At 36.4% G+C, this 20,474-nt stretch overlaps 1 protein-coding gene across 3 annotated transcripts in view; it reads left to right on the top strand.

Annotated features, from left to right (window-relative positions):
* The window catches only part of OCA2 (OCA2 melanosomal transmembrane protein), a 365,906-nt gene that overhangs the window by 179,158 nt on the left and 166,274 nt on the right, over window positions 1-20,474 (top strand). The window lies entirely within an intron of this gene.

Below are 20,474 nucleotides of genomic sequence, written 5' to 3'. Positions count from 1 at the left end.
GCTTAGAAAACTTCAATGACTTCTCTCTTTCTACAGAATGAGGTCCCAACACCTTTGCATGCTATCTAAGGCCTTCTGTCTGCTTCACACATGCTGAATGACAGTGTACTTCCCAACCAGGACATCTTCCTCCTTTTGTTTTTTTATTGTGGTTAAAAAAATCACAAAAATTACCATTTTATCCATTTTTAAGTGTAAAATTCAGCGACCTTAACTGCATTCACAATGTTGTGTAAGCACCACCACTATTTCTATAACTTTTCATCACCCCAAACAGAAACTCTGTAACCATTAGGCAATAACTCCTCATTCTCTTCAACCCTACCCCAAGCCCCTGGTAACCTCTGATCTACCTTCTGTCTCTATGAATTTGCCTAGTATTCTAGATTTTTCATATAAGTGGAATCATACAATATTTGTCCCTTTGTGTCTGGCTTATTTCAATTAGAATAATGTTTTCATTGTTATCCATGTTGTAGCATGTGTCAGAACTTCATTCCTTTTTGTGGCTGAATAATATTCCATTATGTATATACCACATTTTGTTTATCCATTCATCTGTTGATGGACATTTGTGTCGTATCCACCTTTATTGTGAATAATGCTGCTATGAACATTGATATACGAGTATCTGTTTGAGTCCCTGATTTCAGTTCTTTTGGGTACATGTCTGAGAGTGGAATTGCTTGGTTATGTGGTAATTCTATGTTTAGCTTTTTGAGGAACTGCCAAAACATTTTCTGCAGTGGTTGTACCATTTTACATTCCCGCCAGCAATGTATGAGAGTTCTAATTTCTTCGTGTCCTCTCCAAAACTTGTTATTTTCTGTTTTTTTCCTAATTATAACCATCCTGGTAGATCTGAAATGGTATCTCATTGTGGTTTTGATTTGCATTTCCCTAATGACTAATGATGATGAGCATCTTTTTGTGTGCTTATTGGTCATTTGTAGATTTTTAAAGAAATGTCTATTCAAGCCATTTGCCCATTTTAAAACTGAGTTGCCTTTTTGTTGTTGAGTTTTATGTATTTATATATTCTCCATATTAAACCATTGTCAGGTATATGATTTGCAAATATTGTCTTAAAAATGTTGTCTTTTCACTTTCTCGATAATGTCTTTTGATGCACAAAAGTTTTTAATTGTGTAGAAGTATAGCTCATCTATTTTTTCCATATGTTGCTTGTACTTTTAATGTCATATCTAAAAATCTATTGCCAAATCCAAAGTTGTGAAAATTTACTCTGTGTTTTCTTGTAAAAAATTTTTGGTTTTAGCTCTTATGTTTAAGTCATTGATCCATTTTGAGTTAATTTTTGTATATTTTGTGAGTATATATATATATACATAGTATATAATATGGAAATCCAGTTGTCTCAGCTCCATTTGTTGAAGAGATGATTCTTTCGCCATTGAATGGATTGTACAGCCTTGTCAGAAATCAATTGGTCACAGATATATGGGTTTATTTATGGACTCTTAATTTTCTATTCCATTGGTCTGTATGTCTATTCTTATGCCAGTACCATACTGTTTTGATTACTGTAGCTTTGTAGTAAGTTTTGAAATTGGAAAGTGTGGGTTCTCTAGCTTTATTCTTCTTTTTTCAAGATTATTTTGGCTATTTGGGACTTCTTGCAATTCCCTATGAATTTGAGATGTGGCTTTTACATTTATGCAAAAAAGGCTGCTGGAATTTTGTTAGGGATTGAATTTAATTTGTAGATCTTTTTAGGTAGTGTTGACATCTTAACAATATTAAGTCTTCCTACCTGTGAAGATGGTATGTATTTCCAATTATTTGTCTTTGCTAATTTCTTTTAGCAATGCTTTGTAGTTTTCAGTATACAGTCTTTCACTTTCTTGGTTTATTTATTTCCAGGTACTTTATTGTTTTATATACTTTTGAAATGGAGTTACTTTCTTAAGCAACTTTTCAGATTATTAATTGGAGTTGTATAGAAGCACAGCTGATATTTGTGTACAGATCTCATACCCTGCAAATTTGCTGAATTTGTAGCTTTCTTGGGGATTCTTTAAGATTTTCTTTAGGATCATGTCACCTGTTAATAGGATTAGTTTCACTTCTTTGTTTCCAATTCAGATACTTTTTATTTCTTTTTCTTGCCTAATTGCTCTGCATAGAACTTCCACTTCAATGTTGAATAGAAGTGGTGAAAGTAGGCGTCTTTGACTTGTCATTGATCTTAGGGGGAAAGCTTTCAGTCTTTCACCAATGAATATGATGTTAATTTTAGGTTTTTCACAAATTCCCTTTATCATATTGATAAAGTAAGTTCTTTTTATTCCTATTTTTCTGAGTCTTTTTTATCATGAAGGGATATTAGATTTTGTCAAATGTCTTTACTATGTCAATTGAGATGATCATGTTTTCTTTTTCTTTGTTCTATTAATGTGGTATATTACATTGATTTTTCTTATGTTGAATCACCATGCACTCCTAGGTTAAAGCCTTTTAATATGCCCTGGGGTTGTGTTTATTAATATTTTTTGAGGGTTTTTGCATCTGTATTCATAAGGTCTGTAATTTGATCTGTATTACAGATATTGCAGATAGGGATCTATCATTTTCTTTTCTTTTGATGTCTTTATCTGGCTCTAGTTTTAGGGTAATGCTTGCATCATGGGATAAATTAGGAAGTATTCCCTCTCCTTCTATTTTTTGGAAGTGTTTTGAGAAGATTTAGTCTGATTTTTCTTTAAATGTTTGGTAGAATTCACTAGTGAGCCCATCTGGTCCTGGACTTTTCTTTGTTGGGAAGTTTTTGATTAGTGATTCAATCTCTTTACTTGTTTTAGGTCTGTTGAAATTTATATTTATTCTTGAGTCAGTTTATATAATTTGTGTGTTTCTATGAAGTTTTCAATTTCATCTAGGTTATCTAATTGGTTGGTGCACAATTGTTAATAATATTCTCTTACAATCTTTTTTCTTTCTGTAAGATCAGTAATAATTTCCCCACTTTCATTTCTGATTTTAGTTTTTTTCTGTTCTTTCTCCTTTCTTTGTGAGTTTAGCTAAAAGCTTGTTGATTTTGTTGATCTTTAGAAAGAACCAACTTTTGTTTTTGTTGATTTCTCTATTTCGTTTTTATTCCCTATTTTATTTGGGAAGTTTTTAGCCATTATTTCTTCAGATATTTTCTCTGCCCCTTTCTTTCTCTCTTCTCATTCTGAAACTCCCATAATTTGAGTCTTGGTTCACTTGATGGATCCCTTAGTCTGTGTTCATTTTTCTTCACTTTTTGTCTTTCTGCTCCTCAGACTCATTGCTTTCAACTACCCTATCTTCAAGTTTCTTAATTCTTTCTATTGCACACTCACATCTACTGTTTAATACTAGTGAATTTTCATTTAAGTTATTATATTTTTCAGTTTTAGAATTTTTGTTTAATTTCTTCCGCTTTTTAACTTAACCATTTTTAAGTGTACATTTCAGTAGTGCTAAAGTATATTCACATTGTTGTGAAACAGATCTCCAGAATTTTTTATCTTGCAAATCTGAAACTCTTACCTGTTAAATAGCAACTCCCCTTTTTCTCCTCCCCCTAGCCCCTGGTAACCACCATCCTACTTTCTGTTTTTATGTATTTGACTGCTTTAGATACCTCATATGAGGGTAATCATACAGTATTTGTCTTTCTGTTTCTGGCTTATTTCACTTAGCATAATGTCCTCAGTGTTTGCCCATGTTGTAGAATGTGACAGTATTTCTTTCCTAATTCTAAATAACATGCATTGTATGAGTATACCAAATTTGTTTATCCATTCATCTGTCAGTGAACTTCCGGGTTGCTCCCATCTCTTGGCTATTGTGAACAGTGCTACTGTAAACATGGGTATGCAAATATCTCTTTGAGATCCTGCTTCAATTCTTTTGGATATATACCCAGAAGAGGGATTGCTGGATCATATGGTAGTTTCATTTTTAATTATTTGAGGAAACTTCACACTGTTTTTCATAGTGGTTGAACCATTTTAAAATCCCTCCGGTAGTGTATAAGGATTCTAATTTCTCCACATCCCCACCAATACTTATTTTTTTTCCTGCTCTTTTTGACAGTAGCTACCCTAATGGGTGAATGGTGACATATCATTGTCATTTTGATTTGCATTTCTCTGATGATTAATGTTGTTGAGCATCTTTTCGAATGCTTGTTGGCCATTTTTATATCATCTTTGGAAAAATGTCTATTCAGATCCTATGACCATTTTAAAATTGGGTTTTTTGATTTTTTTTGTTGGGTTGTAGGAGTTCTTTATAAATTCTGGATATTAACCCTTATCAGATATGTGATTTACAGATATTTTTTCCCTTTCCATAGGTTGCCTTTTCACTCTATTGATTGTGTGTTTGGATGAACAAAACTTTTAAAGTTTGAGGTAGTCCTATTTGTCTATTTTTGCCTTTATTGCCGGTGCTTTTGGTGTCATATCCAGGAAAACATTGCCAACTTCAATGTCATGAAGTTTTTCCCCTGTATTTTCTTCTAGGAGTTTTATAATTTTAGGTCTGATGTTTAGGTCTTTAATCCATTTTGAGTTCATTTTTATATATGATATAAGATAAAGATCTAACTTTATTCTTTTGCATGTGGCTATTCAGTTTTCCAAGCACCATTTGTTGAAGAGACTGTTCTCCACTGAGTGGTCTTAGCACCCTTGTCAAAGATCATTTTTTTTTATTTTATTAATGTTATGATAGATTACAACCTTGTGAGATTTCAGTTGTACATTTTTGTTAGTCATGTTGTGGGTTGTCAAAGATCATTTGACCATATTTGCAAGAGTTTATTTCTGGGCTCTCTATTCTGTTCCACTGGCCTATTTTTTGTATGCCTTGTGATTTTTGTTGTTGTTGTTTTTGAATACTGGTCATTTGAATATTATAGTGTGGTAACTCTGGAAGTCAGATTCTCTCTCTTCCCCAGGGTTTGCTGTTTTTTATTTTTGATTGTTCAAGTTTGTAGTAGTTCATTTGTTTTGTGACTTTCCAGAACTATTTTTGCGTAGAGTATACAGGCATACCTTGTTCTATTGCATGTTACATATATTGCATTTTTTACAAGGCCCTCCACCAGCAAAAAGATTACGGCTTGCTGAAGGCTCAGATGATGGTTAGCATTTTTTAGCAATAAAGTATTTTTAAATTAAGGTATGTACATTTTTTTAGACATAATGCTATTTCACACTTTAGACTACAATGTAGCGTAAACACAGCATTTATATGCACTGGTAAAACCAAAAATTCATGTGACTCACTTTATTGTGATATTTGCTTTGTCGTAGTTGTCTGGAACTGAACCTGCAATATCTCTGAGGTATGCCTTTATTCCTTGTTGCATATGGTCACTGAAATCTCTGTTCCTTAGTGTGTTCAGCTAGTGTTTTGACAGAGATTTCCTGAATGCCAGGAGCTAAAAAAGAAAGAAACAACAAGAAAAACACCTCTTCTAGTCTTAACAGATGACTCGATGCTGGAGCACTCCTTCCGCACTTAGCCAGGCTTGCACTAAGACTAGGTATAAGGGTAAGATGAAAACTTAGAGAATTCTCCAGTGTTTTCTGAGCATGAGTCTTTCTCTGTGCATGCATGTGGCTTTCTATATTCTCCCAAATACATGGCTGCTTTTAAATGTCGTAATTTCCCACAGAAACTCTCCTTAGGGTTTGCTCCTGTGCCTCAGTTGGCCTATTGTATCCTTCAATTGTAATCTTTTCGCCAGGCATCTGTGGGTTGTTAGTTTGGCTTGTAGTATTTTTGAACAATGCTTGACACTTTTCTGGCCTGATTTCTGAGTTAGATGAAACAGAGATGAGTGTTTTGCATCAGTCTTCAGGTGTCCTCCAGTCAGATTAGAATAGACATACACAATGATTTATGAATAAGACCTGTTCTGCTTCCTCTGAACAAGGGACCAGAGTCTCGCACTGGAAACACAGGCTGCCACTACTTCAAGACCACTGAAGTGCTGGAGAGGCAGTGGGGCAAGGTCAAGTAAAAATAACACAAAAGCTTTCCTATCATTTTAAATTGTCTTTTTCTTGATTCAGCATTTACACTGTTGCTGTAAATCCTTGGTTGCTTTCTAGAGTTTTGACAGTTGGTTTTAACAGTTTATGCTTGTTTTTTTTTGATATTTCTATGCAAGGACAGAGTTTGGAACTGCCTACCCACCATTTTGCTGATGGCACTCTGACGTCTTCCTTCTCAATGCTCTTTCCTTGGATATACTTTTCCCTTTGTCTTGAATGCACTTTTCCTCTTTACCTGGAAAATTATCTTCATCCTCTAATATCTTGCCTGCACCTTCCCTGTGAAACCTTCTGTCAATCACCACATGTTTTTACTCTCTCTGGGTGCTCCCTAGTGAATTGTATGCATGTGCACTATTACTTCAAGTACAGCTGTTTACTCACATACGCATGTTCTCCCCTGGATGGTGAACCCCTTGAAATTCATGATAGTATCTTGCTTCCATTTCCCATCCATATCCCTTAAGTGGCAGAACCTGGCATAGAGTAGGCATCCAAAAGTGGCATATAGAACAATTAAGATTAAGGAGAGACTCAGTGAGGACCAGGTTAACAGGAGTTCTCCCTAATATCGTGAGAAGACTGATCTTGCAAGATTATGGAAATGGGTACACTTTGGAAAAGAGAAATAAGGAAGGGTAGAGGAGGGCCAGGATATATTTTTGGATATATTTTCAAATTCGATAGGTCACATGCAGTAACTGTTATTCTCTAGCAAATAATCTATACTTTAGCCGTCAAAGATAGAGTAAGGGTAATAAAAAGAATTGGAAACAATCAACACATACAATTTTTAATTTTTTTAAAATTCAAGGTGGAGAATTGTCAAGAATTGTTGGTTGACAGGATACTTCATTCACCCTGTTAATTCTATTTTTTTTTTTTAAAGATTGAGCTAACCTCAACCTTTAAACCTGAGCTAACATCTGTTGCCAAGATTTTTATCCCCTTCTTCTTCTCCCCAAAGCCCCCCAGTATATACTTGTATATTCTAGTTGTAGGTCCTTCTGGTTGTGCTATGTGGGACGCTGCCTCAGCATGGCCTGGTGAGTGGTGCTAGGTCTGTGCTCAGGATCTGAACTGGTGAAACCCCGGGCCTCCGGTGCGGAGTGTACGAATTTAACCACTTGGCCATGGGGCTGGCCCCACCCAGTTAGTTCTTATTCAAGAGATTTTTTTCATCTCTTATGTAACCAATTGAGGTCCCAGTGCTTTTCTTTTCTTTTTTTTTCCTAAATAGTATTATTGAGATCATAATGGTTTATAACATGTAATTTCGGATGTACATTATTATTTATCAATTTCTGAATACACTTCATCATGCTCACCCCCAGTAGTCTAATTTTTATCCATCACCATACATATGTGCCCCTTTATCCCTTTTGCCCACCCCCTAACCCCCTTCCCCTCTTGTAACCACTAATCTGTTCTCTTTATCCATGTATTTGTTATCTTCCACATATGAGTGAAATCATGCAGTATTTGTCTTTCTCTGGCTGGCTTATTTTGCTTAACATCACACCCTCAAGGCCCATCCATATTGTTGCAAATGGGACGATTTTGTCTTTTTTATGGCTGGGTAGTGTTCCATTGTATATATATACCACCTCTTCTTTATCCATTCATCTGTAGAAGGGCACTTGTGTTGCTTCCACATGTTGGCTATTGTGAATAATGCTGCAGTGAACATAGGGGTGAATAAATCTCTTTGGATCATTGGTTTCAAGTTCTTTGGACAAATACCCAGTTGTGGGATAGCTGGATTGTATGGTAATTGTATTTTTAAATTTTTGAGAAATCTCCATACTGTTTTTCGTACTGGCTGTACCAGTTTGCATTCCTACCAGCAGTGTATGAGGATTCCCTCTTATCCACATCCTCTCCAACGTTTATTATTTTTTGTCTTGGTAATCATAGCCATTCTGACTGGTGTAAGGTGATGTCTCATTGTAGTTTTGATTTGCATTTCCCTAATAGTTAGTAATGTTGAATAGCATTTCATGTGTCTGTTGGGCATCTGTATATCTTCTTTGGAAAAATGTCTATTCATGTCTTCTGCCCATTTTTTGATCAGGTTGTTTGTTTTTTTGTTGTTGAGTTGTATGAGTTCTTTATATATTAGAGATCGACCCTTTGTCTGTTAAATGATTTGCAATTGTTTTCTCCCAGTTGGTGGGTTGTCTTTTTGTTTTGTTCATGGTTTCGTTTGCTTTACAGAAGCTTTTTAGTCTGATGTAATCCCATTTTTTAACTTTTTCTTTTGTCTCCTTTGCCTGAGTAGACATGGTATTTGAAAAGATGGTTGCTGAAACTAATGTCAAAGAGTGTACTGCCTCTATTTTATTCTATGAGTTTTATGGTTTCAGGTCTTATATTCAAATCTTTAATCCATTTTGAGTTGATTTTTGTGTATGATGCAAGATAATGGTCTACTGTCATTCTTTGGCATCTGGCTGTCCAGTTGTTCCAATACCATTTATTGAAGAGACTTTTCTTTCTCCATTGTATATTCTTCGCTCCTTTGTCGAAGATTAACTGTCCATAGATGTGTGGTTTTATTTCTGGGCTTTCAATTCTATTCCATTGATCTGTTTGTCTGTTTTTGTACCAGCATCATGCTGTTTTGATTACTATAGCTTTGTACTATGTTTTAAAGCCAGAGATTGTGAGGCCTCCAGCTTTGTTCTTTTTTCTCAGGATTGCTTTGGCTATTCCTGGTCTTTTGTTGTTCCACGTAAATTTTGGATTCTTTGTTCTATTTCCTTGAAGAACTTCATTGGGATTCTGATTGAGATTGCATTGAATCTGTAGATTGCTTTAGATAGTATGGACATTTTAACTATGTTTATTCTTCTGACTCATGAACATGGAATATCTTTCCATTTCATTATGTCTTCTTCAATTTATTTCCATAGTGTCTTATAGTTTTCAGTGTACAGGTCTTATTTCTCTTTGATTAAGTTTATTCCTAGATATTTTATTACTTCTGTTGCAATTGTAAATAGGATTGTATTCTTGATTTCCATTTCTGCTAATTCATTGTTAATGTATAGAAATTCATCTGAGTTTTTTAAAGTTGATTTTGTACCCTGTAACTTTGCTGAAGTTGTTGTTTATTTCTAAGTTTTATGATGGATTCTTTAGGGTTTTCTATATATAAAATCATGTCATCTGCAAACAGCAAGAGTTTCACTTCTTCAGTGCCTATTTGGATTCCTTTTATTTCTTTTTCTTGCCTAATTGCTCTGGCCAAAACCTGCAGTACTATGTTGAATAGGAGTGGTGAGAGTGGGCATCCTTGTCTTGTTCCTGTTCTCATAGGGATGGCTTTCAGTTTTTCAGCATTAAGTATGATGTTGGCTGTGAGTTTGTCATATACATCCTTTATTATGTTGAGGTACTTTCCTCCTATATCCATTTTATTCAGAGTTTTTATCATAAATGGATGTTGGATCTTGTCAAATGCTTTCACTGTGTCTATTGAGATGATCATGTGATTCTTATTCCTCATTTTGTTAATGTGCTGTGTCACATTGATTGATTTGCAGATGTGGAACCATCCCTGCGTCCCTGGTATAAATCCCACTTGATTGTAGTGTACAGTCCTTTTAATGTATTGCTGTATTCAGTTTGCCAGTATTTTGTTGAGGATTTTTGCATATAAGTTCATCAGTGATATTGCCCTGTACTTTTCCTTTGTATTGTCCTTGTCTGGTTTTGGTATCAGGGTAATGTTGGCCTCATAGAATGTGTTAGGAAGCGTTCCATCTTCTCCAGTTGTTTGGAATAGTTTCAAAAAGATAAGTATTAAATCTTCTTTGAATGTTTGGTAGAATTCTCCAGAGAAGCCATCTGGTCCTGGACTTTTGTTTTTTGAGAGATTTTTGATTACTGTTTCAATCTCTTTATTTGTGATTGGTCTTTTCAGATTCTGTGTTTCTTCTTGATTCAGTTTTGGGAGGTTATAAGAGTCTAAGAATTTATCCATTTCTTTTAGGTTACCCAATTTATAACCTGGGCATATAGTTTTTCATAGTATTCTCTTATAATCTTTTGTATTTCTGCAGTATGTGTTGTAATTTCTCCTCTTTCATTTCTAATTGTATTTATTTGAGCCTTCTCTGTTTTTTTCTTGGTTGGTCTGGCTAAGGATTTGTCAATTTTGTTTATCTTCCTAAAGAACCATCTCTTAGTTTCATTAATCTTTTCTACTGGTTTTTTTTTTTTTGGTCCTCTTTCATTTGTTTCTGCTCTGAGTTTTATTAGTTCCCTCCTTCTGCTGACTTTGGGCTTTGTTCTTCTTTTTCTAGTTCTGTTATGTGCATTTCAAGGTTGCTTAAGATTTTTCTTGCTTGTTCAGGTGGGCATGTATTGCTGCATCATATAAGAGTTGGTATGTTGCATTTTCATTTTTGTTTGTCTCCATGTATTTTTAAAATTTCTGCTGTGATTTCTTCATTGACCCAATGGTTGTTCAATAGCATGTTCACTAGTCTCCACATATTTCTTAATTCCCAGTTTTTTTCTTGTGGTTGATTTCTAGCTTCATAGCATTGTGGTTGGAAAAGATGGTTGGGATGATTTCAATCTTCTTAAATTTTTTGAGGCTTGACTTGTTTCCCAATATATGGTATATCTTTGGGAATGATCCACGTGCACTTTAGAAGAATGTTTATCTTGCTGCTTTTGGATGGTATGTTCTCTATATATCTATTAAGTCCAGCTGATCAAGTGTTTCATTTAAATCTGTTATTTCCTTGTTAACTTTTTGCCTGGATGATCTGTCCATTGATGTAAGTGGGGCATTGAGGTCCACTACTACTATTGTGTTCCTGTTAATTTCTCCCTTTATGTCTATTAATAATTTCTTTGTGTAATTTGGTGCCCCTGTGTTAGGTACATATATATAAATGTGTTATGTTCTCTTGGTGGAATCTCCCTTTTATCATTATATATTGCCTCTCTTTGTCTCCTATTGTCTTTTTTTAACTTGAAGTCTGCTTTATCTGATATAAGGATGGCAGCACCTCCTTTCTTTTGTATGCCATTAGCATGAAGTATTGCCTTCCATCCCTGCACCCTAAGCCTATGTTTGTCTTCAGAGCTTAGCTGTGTTTCCTGGAGGCAGCATATTGTTGGGTCTTGTTTTTTAATCCATCCAACTGTTATGTGTCTTTTGATTGGAGAATTTAATCCATTTACATTTAGAGTGATTAGATATATGAGGGCTCACTGTTGCGATTTTATCTCTTCTTTTCTGGTTCTTCTCTGTATCCATTGTTTCTCTTCCTTTGTATTTCTGACTGCCGTTTCATTTTGATGGTTTTCTGAGAAGGTTTTTCTCCATTTTCTTTCTTTTTGTGAATTGTGGCTCTGCTCTAATTTTTGTTTAGTGGTTACTGTGAGGATTTTATAAATGATCTTGTAGATGAGATATTCCATTTTCTCATAGCCTCTTATCTCCATTAATCTAAACAGGTTCCTTCCCTTTCCTCTCCTCTTTTGGGATTTTGTTGTTACAAATTGTTCTGTTTTTTATGATGTGAATTTATGACTAAGTTGATGTGTTTTTCATTACTTGTGATACTTTCTTCCCTTTATGTTTTAAGTTATAATTGAGTCTTTGCCTCTCTGTTCTGATAGAGAGCTGCAGTTTTCTAATTGTGTCTGCCTATTTATTTCCTTGCTCATAGCTTTGTAGACCTTTGCCTTTTTGTTTCCAGTGTGAGGGCATATTTAGTTATTTCTTGTAGGGGAGGGTCTAGTGGTGATGAACTCCTTCAGCTTTTTTATGTCTGGGAAAGGTTTTATTTTTCCCTTGTATCTGAAGGAAAGTTTCACTGGATAGAGTATTCTTGGCTGAGAGTTTTTGTCTTTCAGCATTTTGAATATATCATTCCATTCTCTCCTTGCCTGCCGGGTTTCTGCCAAAAAAATCTGCTGAAAGACTGCTGAGTTCCCTTTGTTGGTTATTTTCTTCTGTCTTACTGTTCTTAATACTTTTTCTTTATCATTGACTTTTGCCCTTTTTACTATTATACACCTTGGAGAAGGATTTTTAGCATTGATGTGACTAGGCTTTCTATTAGTTTCATGTATTTGTGAATCTGGAACCTCCCCTAGGTTTGGCAAATTCTCGGCTATTATTTATTTGAACAAGCTCTCTACTCCTTCCTCCCTCTCTTCTCCCTGTGGGTTACATATAATCCTTATGTTGCTTTTCCTAATTGAGTCATATATTTTTTGAAGAATCCCTTTATTTTTTAAAAATCTTAGTTCTGCCTCCTCCTCCACCTGTAGAATTTCTACATTTTTATCCTCTAAATCACTAATTCTTTCCTCCATAACATGCTCTGTTTCTTAAGGATTCTAGATTATTTTTTATTTCATTAATTGTGTTTTTCATATCCAGGATTTCTGCTTGATTTTTTTTTTATAGTTTCAATCTCATTGGTGAAGAGATTCATTTTATTTCTGAGCTCATTAAATTGTCTTTCTGAGTTCTCTTGTAAATCATGGTTTCTTTATGACAGCTATTTTGAATTCTCTGTCATTTATATTGTAAATTTCTTTGCCTTCAGGGTTGGTTTTGGGAGGATTGTAATTTTCCTTTTGGTCTGAATTGTTGCTGCAGTTTCTCATGGTGTTTGATGAACTAGTCTTTTCTTGGGGCATTTGTGGTATTATTAGGTTGCAGATTCTACCTGTTACTGCTAGGGAGAAGCAGGAGCAGAGTTTCTGGCCCCACGCTATCTGCTGGAAGCTTAGGGGTAGTATAGGCACTTGATCCAGCCTGGGGTCTTACAGGTGTTTGTGTGGACTGTACCTCATGGGCATGGCTTCCTTCCTGGACTGATCAAGGGGCATTTTTAGTGCCACAGGTACATGTTTGGCTCCCCCTCCCCACCAGGAAAATGATCATGAGAAGGCCAAAGGCTGCCACTACCTCTTCCCACAGCTGCCCTGGGATGTGCTCCCTCCTTCAGGGCTCAGCAGCACTATGGGTGGCTGCACAGGCCTGGAGTGTGCTTGCCCCAGCGTGCAGATCTGAGCCTCTGCTTGTAGGCCACTGTGCTTGGTGGGCAGGGCTTTCTCACCTGGACTGAGCTAGGGCCACTCTTTGGCACCACAGGTGCACTGTGGGCTCCCCCTCCCTACCAGGAACGTGATCACAAGCAGGCTAAGGGCTGCCGCTGAGTCCTCCTACAGTCACCGCAGTGTGTGTTTCCACTTTCCAGGAGCTCATGCCAGATTTGAATGCATTTTTGTGCATCCATAGGGCTACTGGGAGAGAGCAGATGGACTGCCACTTCTCTGGGGGCCACTCCATCCACCCTCAGGTGTATAGCTGTATGTGTCTCTCAGGCATCCTGTTGTGTTGTAGGGGCTTCCTCCATTGGTCAGTGAATGTCCATTTTGTTGTATTTCAAAAGCAGGTGAGACCAAGGGAACAGCTCATTCCACCACATTACTAACGTCACTCCTGCTTTTTTTTTCAAATTTTATTGAGTTAATAATAGGTTACAATCTTGTGAAATTTCAGTTGTACATTATTTTCTGTCAGTCGTGTTGTAGGATCCTTTTGATGAATTGCTGTATTGGGGTTGCCAAAATTTTGTTGAGAATTTTTGCATCTATGTTCATCAGCGATATTGGCCTGTAGTTCTCCTTTTTTGTGCTGTCCTTGTCAGGCTTTGGTATCAGTGTGATGTTGGCCTCGTAGAATGTGTTAGGAAGTGTTCCATCCTCCCTCATTTTTTGGAATAGCTCAAACAGGATAGGTATTAAATCCTCTCTGAAAGTTTGGTAGAATTCTCCAGGAAAGCCATCTGGTCCTGGGGTTTTATTCTTTTGGATGCTTTTGATTGCTGTTTCAATCTCTTTCCTTGTGATTGGTCTGTTCAAATTATGTGCTTCTTCTTGGGTGAGCTTTGGAAGATTGTAGGAGTCCAAGAATTTATCCATTTCCTCTAGGTTATCCATTTTGCTGGCATATAGTTTTTTGTAGTATTCTCTTATAATCCATTGTATTTCTGTGGAGCCTGTTGTTATTTCTCCTCTTTTATTTCTGATTTTGTTTATTTGAGCTTTCTCCCTTTTTTTCTTTGTAAGTCTGGCTAGGGGTTTGTCAATTTTATCTATCTTCTCAAAGAACCAACTCTTTGTTTCATTGATCCTTTCTACTGCCTTTTTTGTTTCAATAGCATTTATTTCTGCTCTGATATTTATTGTTTCTTTCCTTCTGCTGACTTTGGGCTTTGTTTGTTCTTCTTTCTCTAATTCACTTAGGTTTAGTTTAAGATTGCTGATTTGGGATTTTTCTTGTTTGTTAAGATGTGCCTGAATTGTGATTAATTTTCCTCTTAATACAGCTTTTGCTGTATCCCATGTAAGTTGACATGGCATGTTATCATTTTCATGTGTCTCCAGATATTTTTTGATTTCTTCTTTAATTTCTTTAATGATCCCTTGCTTGTTCAATAGCATATTGTTTAGTCTCCGCATCCTTGTGCCTTTCTCAGCTTTTTTCTTGTAATTAATTTCTAGCTTTATAGCATTATGATCGGAGAAGATGCTTGTAATTATTTCAATTTTTTTAAATTTGTAGAGGCTTGCCTTGTTTCCCAACATATGATCTAGCCTTGAGAATGTTCCATGTGTGCTTGAGAAGAACGTGTATTCTGCTGTTTTTGGATGGAGTGTTCTATAAATCTCTATTAAGTCCAAATGTTTCAGCTTTTCATTTAGCTCCACTGTCTCTTTGTTGATTTTCTGTCTGGATGATCAGTCCATTGATGTGAGTTGGGTGTTGAGGTCCCCTACTATTATTGTGTTATTTTTGATATCTTCTTTTAGGTTTGTTAATAGTTGCTTTATGAACTTTGGTGCTCCTCTGTTGGGTGCATAGATATTTACAAGCATATTTCTTCTTGATGAAGTGTCCCTTTGATCATTATATATTGGCCCTCTATGTCTGTCTTTAGCTTCCTTATCTTGAAGTCTGTTTTGTTTGATATAAGTATTGCAACACCTGCTTTCTTTTGTTTGCTATTAACTTGGAATATTGTCTTCCACCCCTTCACTCTGAGCCTGTATTTGTCCTTGGAGCCGAGGTGTGTTTCCTGGAGGAAACAAATTGTTGGATCTTGTTCTTTAATCCATTTTGCCACTCTTTGTCTCTTTATTGGAGAGTTCAGTCCGTTTACAATGAGGGTGAGAATTGATGCGTGAGGGCTTAATGCTGTCATTCTGTTGCTCATTTTCTGGTTTTCCTGTGTTTCCTTTGTTTCTCGTCCTCTGTGTTTGAGCCTACCCATTGGCTTTTGCAATTTCTTATGCTGGGTTTCTTAGATTTTTCCTTATTTATGTTTTGTGTCTCTGTTCTGTTTTTTAGTTTAGTGGCTACCCTGAAGTTTGTATTCAGAAACTCGTGTATAACATAGTCCATTTTCTCTTACTTCCTTAGCCCAGACTATTTCAGTCCCTTTCCTCTTCCCCTCCTAAATTATTATTTTCATCTCTTATTCCAACTCGTGTTGTGAGTTTGTGGTTAGAGTGATAAGATTGTCTTTGCTTTGGTGATTTCCTTCCCTTTATCCTAATTCTATAGTTGAATATTTGCTATCCTATTCAGGTTCTATCTTTCTGTCTCCCTACTCTGTGTTTTGTGATCCCTTTCTCCCTTTTTTCTTTTTTCATGTATCAGAGCCTTCTTGAGGATTTCTTGTAGTGCAGGTCTTGTGACTACGAAGTCCCTTAGCTTTTGTTTGTCTGGAAAAGATTTAATTTCTCCCTCATATCTGAAGGATATTTTTGCTGGATAGAGTATTCTTGGCTGAAGATTTTTATCCTTTAAAGTTTTAAATATGTCACTCCAATCTTTCCTAGCTTGTAAGGTTTCTGTAGAGAAATCTGCTGAAAGTCTGATAGGGGTTCCTTTGTAGGTTATTTTCTTCTGCCTTGCTGCCCTGAGTATTCTTTCTTTGTCATTCATTTTTGCTACTTTTACTACTATATGCTTTGCCGTAGGTCTTTTTACACTGAGAAATCTAGGATATCTGAAAGCTTCCTCCACACACATTTCTCTCTCAATCCCTAGATTTGGGAAGTTCTCTTGTATTACTTCTTTGAGCACACTTTCCGCTCTATTTTCCTTTTCCACGCCCTCAGGAATTCCTATGATTCTTAAGTTGCATTTTCTCATTGAGTTAGCTATTTCTCTTAGATTTTCTTCAGTTTTTTAAATTCTTAGTTCTCTTTCTTCCTCTCTCTGGAGCCATTCAGCCTGTCTATCTCCGATTATGCTAATTTTCTCCTCTATGTTGTCTACATGGGCATTCAGGGAATCCATATTCTGTTTTATCTGATCCATTGTATTTTTCATCTCTAGTATTTCTAATTGATTCTTCTTTATAATTTCAATCTCTTTTGTGAAGTAACTCCAGAACTCGACTTGTTTCTCTGTATTTCCCTTTACCTCATTGAATATTTTGATGATAGCTATTTTCAACTCATCTTCCCTTGATCTGTTTCTAACTCCTCAGGACCTACTTCCGTATTTTTATTGTTTACCTTTTGGACTGGAGCTTTTATAGATTGCTGAATGGTAGAGGAGCAGTTTTTGCCCATGATGCTATTATTCAGTTGCAGTTACAGCCTGTCGCCACTAGATGGGGGTTGAGAACAGCACGTTCTGCACTCTCCACCTTCAGCCACAATGGCCTCATGCAGCATGGGTTGGGGGAGGAGGGGCACTTTCTCTTGCCTACTGACCTGGATTCTTGTCAGCTCTCCCTCTCTGGTCTCCCGGGGCCCTGGCTTGCTGGGGTTCCCCCACACAAAAGCTCATCCCTGTTAGAGGGTTTTCACTGCACCGGCAGTGGGAGTCCTGGATGATCCCAGGATGTGTGCCCCTCCCCTCCTCCTTCCCTCACCAGCGGCAGCAATCCCAGTCTCTAGGGGAGGGAGCGAAGTTCTCTCCTACTCCATTCCAGCTCCTCTGAGGGCGGCTCCAGCCTATCTGCCTTCCGTCATTTGGCTGCTGTGGGTCTCTGACGATTTCTGTTATTAGAATTTTTTTTTGGTTGGAAAACAGTTGCTCTTTTTGGTTGTAATTTGGAGGGGAGAGAGTCCTGCGTCAGCTCACATGGCCATGTTGCTGATATCATCCCTCCCTGCTTTTTTTTTTTTTAATGAATAATTTTCTGCTTCTTTCAGTTATAAGCTGACCTAATCCACTTTGGTGTTGGAGAACTCCTCCTTTCTGGTGGATAACAGTAGACTAACTTTTGAAGATAGGAGATGGCTAGCTCCATAATAGTTATAATGAAAGCCACACACATAAATATCTCTCAAACACATATTTGGTTATAAGTAGACGTAAATCAATTTCTGCAACCTGTTTGGTTAATCTGATGATGCCACAGTTATTTGAACTTTTAGTCTTCCAGGCATATCTTGCAAGAAACGTTTATAAAACACAGCAAAAATATTCTAGTATAATTCAGTGAGCCTTAGAGTTTCCTGACTCTCCCAGCACTTCTATACCCAGGCAATCTTTGATCTGTTTTCTGTCATTATACAGAAAAACAGAGGTTGGCAAGCTTTATGGTAAATAGCCAAATATAGTAAATCTTCAAGGCTATGTAGGCCATACACTCTCTGTCATAAAAACCAAATGCTGTAGTGCTAAAGCAGCCACAGAAAATATATAAATAAATGACTGTGGATGTGTTCTAATAATAATTTATTTACAAGAATAGGCAGTGAGCCAGATTTGACCTATGGGCTGTAGTTTGTCAAACTGTGCTGTTTGCATTTTCTAGAGGCTTATATAAAAGAATTACATGTAATATTTTTGCCCTGATTTTTTTTTTGGGGGGGGAGGCGGGGTGTGGTGAAGATTGGACCTGAGCTAATGTCTGTAGCCAATCTCACTATTTTTGCTTGAGGAAGATTGGCCCTGAGCTAACCTCTGTCCCAGTCCTCCTCTATTTTGTATGTGGGACCCTGCCACCACACAGCTTGATGAGTGTTGTGTTGGTCCACGCCCAGGATCTGAACCTGTGAACCCTGGGCTACCTAAGCAGAGTGCGAGAACTTAACCACCATGCCACCAGGCTGGCTCCTTTGTCTGGCTTCTTTCATCAGCATAATTATTATGAGATTCATCCATGTAGTAGTGTACATCAAGAATTCATTCCTTTTTATTTCTTGAGTAGTATTCTATGATTTGAACATGCCACAACTTGTACATCAGTTCACCTGTTGATGGACATTTGGATTGTTTCCAGTTTGGGCTATTACAAGTTAAACTACAATGATCACCTGTATTCAATTCTTATATTATCTTGAGTTAATACCTAAAAGTGGAATATTTGGATCATATGGTAGATTTATGGATAATGTTTTTAAAAACTGCCAAACTGTTTTCCAAAGTGGTTGTACCATTTTATAATTCCACCAGTGCTGAGAGTTCCAGTTCCTCCAAATCCTTGTGAACACTTAGCTTGGTCTGCCTTGTTGCTTTTACACATTCTAAGGTATGTAGTGAAATGTCATTGTGGTTTTACTTTGCATTTCCCTAATGACTGGTAGTACTGAGCATCTTTTCATGTGCTTATTTGCCATCTTTATATCTTCTTTCGTGAGATGTCAGTTAAAAATATTCCCTATCTTAATTGGGTTGTTTCTTTACTTATTGTTGAGTTCTGAGAATTTTTAAAAATCTATTCTGGATTTGAGTCCTTTATCAGATAAATAATTTGCATATATTTTCTCCTTGTCTGTGTCTTATCTTTGATTTTACTTAACAATGACTTTTGAAAAACATGGATTTATAATTTTGATAAAGTCCAATTAATGAAAATTTCATTTTATGAATTACACTTTTAGTGTTGTATTTAAAACACCTTTCCCAATGTCAAAGAGATTTTTTTCTATGTTTTATTCTATAAGTTTTATAGTTATAAATTTTACATTTAGGCTTATAATCCATTTAGTTAACTTTTATATATGATTCAATAAACAGATCAATTAAAAATTTTTTTTTGCGTGTGGATATCCAGTTTTTCCAGCACCATTTCTGGAAAAAATGGCTCTTTCTTCACAAACTGTCATTGAACCTTTGTTGAAAATCCATTGACCATCAATATGTGAGTGTATGTCTGGACTCTCCATTGATCAGTTTGACTGTATTAATTCAGTACTACACTGTTTTGATTATTGTAGCTTTATAATAAGTCCCGAAGTGAAGTAATACATGTTCCCCAACTTTGTCCTTCTTCAAGGTTGTATTGGCTATTTTAGGTCCTTTACATCCCCATGTGAATTTTAGAATCAGTTTGTTAATTTCTACACAAAAAAATGGCTGGCATTTCTACGAAATATTCTTAGGAAAAACTAAAGAAGACCTAAATAGATTGAGATAAACACCATGTTCATAAATCAGAAGACCTTATATTATTAAAATGCTAATTCTTCCCAAATTAACCCATATATATATATATATCCCCTCAAAGGTGCCCACACTCAAATTCTTGATGTTAATGTCTGTGTATGTTATGTTACATGGCAAAAGGGACTTTGCAGGTAGAATTAAGGTTATAAGCCTTAATATAAAGAGATTTTCCTGGGTTATGCAGCTGGGCCCAATGTAATCACATAGGTCCTTAAAAGTGGAAGTGGAAGACAAAAGAGTCACTTCGAGAGATGTGACAGAAGAAGAGGCAGGAGAGATTTGAAGTGTGAGAGGGACTTGACCCACCATTGCTGGCTTTGAAGATAGAGGAAGGGGGTCATGAGCCAGGGAATGTGGGTGGCCTCTAGAAGCTGAGAACAATTCCTGGGTGGCAGCCAGCAAACAAGTGGGGACTACAGTCTTACAGGGGCAAGGGAGTGAATTATGTCAACAAAGTGAATGGGCAAGGAAACAGAGTCTCTCCTAGAGCTTCCAGAAAGGAATGCTGCCCTGCCAACACCTTAGCTTTGTCTTGATGAGCCTCTAGTCAGAGACCTAACTAAGCCCAGCATACTTCTGATGTATGAAAACTCTGATATAAGAAGTAGGTTTTCTTTTAAGCCACTGTGTTTGTGGTAATTTGTTATAGCAGATATAGAAAACTAATACTTTTTCTATGTCTGTAGAATCTGTAGTCATGTCACTGATCTTATTCTTGATATTGGCAATTTTCGTCGTCTCACGTTTTGTCATATTCAGATTGGTTAAGGTTTGTCAATCTTCTTGATCTTTTCCAAGAGCTAAGTTTTGGTACCGTTGGTTTTCTCTAATATTTTTCTATTTCATTGATTCCTGCTCCAATCTTTATTATTTATTTTCTTGTACTTATTTTGGATTTTATTTGCCCTACTCAGGAAAAAAAATGAACAGACTGTTTGAACAAAAACTTCATGAAA

This window comes from Equus caballus, chromosome 1 (genome assembly GCF_041296265.1).
Source record: "Equus caballus isolate H_3958 breed thoroughbred chromosome 1, TB-T2T, whole genome shotgun sequence".
Taxonomy (NCBI): Eukaryota; Metazoa; Chordata; class Mammalia; order Perissodactyla; family Equidae; genus Equus; species Equus caballus.
The sequence above is the reverse complement of the archived record's forward strand: the minus strand, read 5'-3'. Positions and strand labels throughout refer to the sequence as shown.